Below are 5,554 nucleotides of genomic sequence, written 5' to 3'. Positions count from 1 at the left end.
AACTCAAACGTCTCTATATCTGGCACCTTTGGTCTCATAGAGAACATATTCAGCCCCTCACACCTTACATATATTTGATTTTATCTTCTCTAGACTTTGCACTCTCACTAACTCAACTCATTTCCGCTTTCTGACCACAGCCTCCTTATCTCTTTACGTCTTTCCCTAACCTGCTTTCAGAACAGGTTGATATTCAATCATACTAATTTACTAACAACCCTACTAACATTACCCATACCCTTTTTCAGATTCCCTTAGCTTATTATTCACCACTCTCTTTAATTTTATAGCTTCAGGCCAAGTTGCCTTCCAATATAGCCACTCTGTGTTTTTGATTCTGAATAAAGTTGCCTTTGACACATTCTGCACAACCCACCTTTCCACCCCGCAGCCATTGCACAACTATCAAACATGATTTCTGCAAAAATCTGCATGTGCAGCTGAACACAAGTGAAGCAAATTTGGCCTTGAAAGAGACTTTCTCTATAACAAGGCTGTATTCTTTCAAAATAATTTCAATGCTGCGTTTACTGAAACCATGTTCTTCTATACAGGTAGTCCCCAGGTTACATACAATAGGTTTGTTCTTAAGTTGAATTTAGGTAGGTTTGTTCTCAAGTTGAATTTGTATGTAAGTAGGAAAAGGTACATTATTTTAATAAATGCAATTAGGACATCTAATATTATTAGGCAGCGTGGTGTCAGTTACTGTATAAAATCTTCAAAATGAGTTAATCACAAACAAAGCAAAGAAAAAAAAATCATTTGAAAGCCTAGACATTCATTAACTTCTGGAGCAATATGTGCTTTGATATGCAAAAAGAAACAACTACAGAGTTTGTCTTGGTCATTAAAGAGTTAAAAGATGTTACAGAGAGCTCAGTCCTTAGGATCACCTACAACCTCAACTGTGCTTAGCAAAAGATTTCTTCTGCAAGTCATGCAAACTGTCCCCTCCCCCCATCCAGCCTCCATCCTATACATGAGAGAGCAGGGAAGTCCTGTTCGTATCTAGGAGTCGTCGTTAACCCAGGGACTACCTGTACTTTTTTTATCTTCACAAGCATTCAACCTTCATTGCCTCTTTGCCACATGTGTCTCCCATCCCAATCTCACATCGTACATCCTCTCCTTCTACTGTGACCTCCTCATTCCAAGACATAGCCTCCTACTGCAAAGAAAAAATCAAGACAGTTAGATGTGATACCTCTGCTTAAAAAACTACTTTCACCCTAACCACCTAATCCACCTGTATCTCATCCATCACTTCATGATAGTTTAGATAAAGTTGCCTTTTTTCTTAACTGAAGTGGTTGCCACAAAGGTGGCCAATGTCCTCCTCAGAGCCATGGAACAACGCAATTTTTTCTGCTCCTTTTCCTGAATCTGTTTTTTACACTACTAGCACTCTATCAGTATTGGTAACACTACCAACCTTATTTGAAATCTCATTCAATGGTGACTGTTCCTCTACCATTTTGCTCCCTCTTGGTGTTCCCCACAGTTAATTTCTTAGACCTGTACATCTCTCTCTGTACAACTGTTCCCTTGGCAAACCAATATTTCATGATCTTATGTCTCAATTGCTCCAACTTCCTTTTATTTGGTTTTCCACTCTAAACTTTAACACCCAGCAATGGGCCTGATTTTTTAAAGCTCTTCAAGGCTGGAGAGGATACACTTTCATTAGTGATGCTGGGTGATCCAGCAAACCTGAAATGAATCTGGTCCAGGATTAAAAACATTTGCTAACAAATAGCAAATTACTTTTAAGAAACCATTCCAAGTTTGCTGGATAACCCAGCTTCACTGAAGAAAGTGTATCTTCTCCAGCCTTGGAAAGCTTTAATAAATCGGGCACAATCTGGTATGAATGCCACAGCTTTACTTATCTTTACTTCCCCTTTCTTCATCTACGTCTCTTCTCTGCAAACCCCTGTTCTGGCTACTATAATTTGCACAAAGGTGGGTAATGTATCCTGTGAGAAAAGGAAGGGGGGCATTAGAATATGATATCTTCTCACATAGCAGTTTCCCCACATTTCTACATATGGCCACGTTTCTCAATGGCCGTGTTTGTATAGCAATATTTACTCTAGGTCATACTCTTCACATGGAAGGCTCACTTATGCTTTACTCTAGGACATTGTGACCATATAGCTGGATCACTTATTTCTAGGACACTGTTTCTACATGCTCTCACATGACAGTTATTTTAGGACTGCTTCTCAAATGGCAGGTTTACTCAAAAAAGTAATTCTAGGCCAGTGACTCCACATGGCAGGCTCACACAAGGTGCTTGTAAACCTGGAATAATTTCAGTGCAGTCATTTCCCAAGGTAGTCTCTCCTCAGATAGTGGGCCTGATTTATTAAGAGATCTATTCCAGGTTTTCTGGATCACCCAGCTTCACTAATCAAAGTGTGTCCTCTCCAGCCTTGGAGAGCGTTGATAAATCAGGCCCAGTGTCTCCAGAAATGACAACTACTCAGAGTAGCCTCTCCAGATTAAAGACATTTAGAAATTGATTTACTATTTAAATGTATTCACAGAATGTGCAAGTGTAAAACAATAAAGAATCAAGCATTTTTAAAATGATTTTAGTCAGTTTAATAGGCGATAATGCATATAAATATATACGGGTCTATGTAAAATAGAAAATACCTATTACAGCTGACCACTACACTATGTTATGTACAAATTCCCATAGATAAAGGTCCTTGATATGCAGGCAAATAAGATCAACTGTCTGTTTTGAGAATATACCAATATTACAATACTGTTTACCCTAAAACCCCTTTACTTGCTTTAGGTTTTACTCCATACTTTGCTTTTTGGGGTTGGCGACACCCAATAAGGGTAATAATGTATTCTATCTGCTGATATACCTACACCACTGCTATACTATTTATTTTTTTTATTTAATAAAAGATGCATAGTATGAGTCTAACCAAACGGAACAGTCTTCTATATTTTATGGTAATACTTTCAAAAAGCATGCAGGCAGAAACATAAAGCTGTAAATCCAACTTTAACTACAAATCAATGGAATTAAAAATGTAATAGTCTCCATCACTTGAATTCTTAAGGGGGAATTAAATGTAACAATTAAAAAAAATTGCCACCAGATGATGTCCACAAGTGCAATAAAATAAACATACGCGCCTGATTGTGATTTTTCAATACACTTCCTCATCCCTGTTCCATCCTGGGCACCATGTTCTTCCTCTTCTCTCCCAGGATACGTAATCTTCAGCCATCATGATTGGCTAGGCCAGGATGACAAATCATGGCTAGAGATAGGACAATATATCTCTTTAAATTGTGAAATAGGACAATTTTCAATTTCATTTACAGTGATATGCATTTTGGGAAGTTATGCACCCTGTTGATGGAAGAGCTGTGGTGCTGATTTAGCACAGAGAATGTCAGACCACTGTACATGTAGTGCACTACTCCTACAAAGAGCACAGTGGTCTTTATGTGCAATCAGCTGCCTGAATGGCTTCTGTTCACATCCATATTTCTGCACCCAGTGCCCCTCTTCAGCCTCTTCAGTTTCTGTGTAAATGCAGCTCAGAAACTGATTCTGGTAAAAGACAAACTGCATTACACAGTATTTAAAAACAATGTTAAGATGTGATCTAGAGATACAAAGTAACAATGTTACATTTTTATTTGTTCTGTTTCATTAAAGTGTAAAGGGATATTTTTAGACAGACCAAGGAAGGGTTAGACCATTTTTGCTATCTGCCTCCCCTTCTCAGTGGTGTAGTGGGGGGCACATCTCTTTTTTTTTATTATTCTATCCATTAATAATTAAGTTTTATTTTTATTCAATTGTCTGTTACATCTTTTTAATTCATACAAAAATCCTTAATTACATGTGTAAAACCTGGAGTGGATTGAAAACATTTGCCATTTTATAGCACATGATTTTATGAAATGCATTCCAGGGTTTCTTGACTAACCAGGTTCTCCCATGATAGTCTATCTTCTCTGAACTTGGAGAGCTATAATAATAAAGGAACATTGTGTTATGGCAGCCCATTCAATTTGAATTTTCAATGTGCCTTGGGGTGGCAAAAAAAACCTGATGAAACTGCAACCCCCCACGCGAGGATCATGTATAACCACAACACATAAGCAAGGAGAAGAATTTAATGTTTAAAACAGTTTAGTTACTGTTAAAGTCCTATTTTGCAGAAAATATGACCAGGCAGGTGGTTATTCTAGGTGCAAAAAGGCAACTTACCTACCTGATTGTACCCCCGCAATCCTGACTTCCCTTTGTGCATGCCAGGAATAAATGAATGGCCAAAGATTGTCTCTGGGAAGAAGAAATAAAAAAAGATAGCGGCGCCCTGCAATAGAATGGTGGATAGGTGAGTTGTGCAGGTTTAGTTTAATTACACATGCTAGATAATTGTCTAGCATTTGTACAGGGGTCTCCTGACATTGTTTGGACCAGGGGTGAACATATCGCAGGGTGGAGCTGGACAAGGGCCCCCAGACGGTTGCATGGTTCTTACCTGCAAACCTGCCCTCAGTTGACAGCCCAAGGCCCAGGCTGTACACTGAGGGTGCATGCTGTGATCAAGAACCATTTGAGTTGCTGCTGGGGCCCTTGTAGTCCTGCAAGGAGAAAAGAGGAAGAGTAAAAAGGAAAAGGAGAGTGAAAAAAAGGAGGAGAGATGGGGGGGGGAGGTAAAAAGAGAGAGTGAGAAGAATGCTAAAAAGATGACACGAGAGATAGAGGGGGGAAGGGGGTTTGTCAGGTAGGGGCCCCACTAGACAGTTTTGCACAGAGGCCGGATGTTGTCAGTATACACCACTAGTTTAGATCAGTGGTCCCTAACCTTTTGGAGCTCACGGACTACTAATCTCATCTACTCCAGATGCGGGGGGAGCCGGGTGTCACTCAAAAGGGAAGAAACTTCATCCAGAGTGAAGTCATGATGCCAAAACCCCCACTCTCCCATCGCAGGTCTGAACGGCAAATGTGGTCTGTGGCTGTGGCCAGTGCTTCCCCCCAAGCGGGGTCCTTCTCCCGACCCCGCACTGGCCAGAGCCACGGGCCACCTGTCAGACAGCCACGGCCTACTGGTTTACATGACCACCTCCCCTCTCCATGTAACCGAACAGTACACATTCCATCCCCAAAAATTGTTTCCAGCAACATAGATGTGACAGATGTATATAGCTTAAGGTAACTTGGTCCATAAGGTGACAACATTGTGCTATTTTCACTGCACCATATATTAGTTGTCACCCTGTTAGATAAAGGGAACCACTGCCAGGACCAACAGGTTCTAAGATAGGAGTTATTGGGTTAGAGCCTGCATGCTATATATATATAAGACAATGTATGATGGAAGATAGGAATTTTGTGTTAGAGTCTATGTATAATGTATATAAATATATGTATAATGTATATATATGTATAATGTATATGTGTAATGTATATGTATAATGTATATATATATGACATTGTATGATGGAGGATAGGAATGTTGGGTTAGAGCCTATGTATAATGTATATGTGTAATGTATA

The sequence above is a fragment of the Pyxicephalus adspersus genome, chromosome 2 (genome assembly GCF_032062135.1).
Source record: "Pyxicephalus adspersus chromosome 2, UCB_Pads_2.0, whole genome shotgun sequence".
In the NCBI taxonomy this organism is placed as follows: domain Eukaryota; kingdom Metazoa; phylum Chordata; class Amphibia; order Anura; family Pyxicephalidae; genus Pyxicephalus; species Pyxicephalus adspersus.
Note: the sequence above shows the minus strand (reverse complement) of the source record.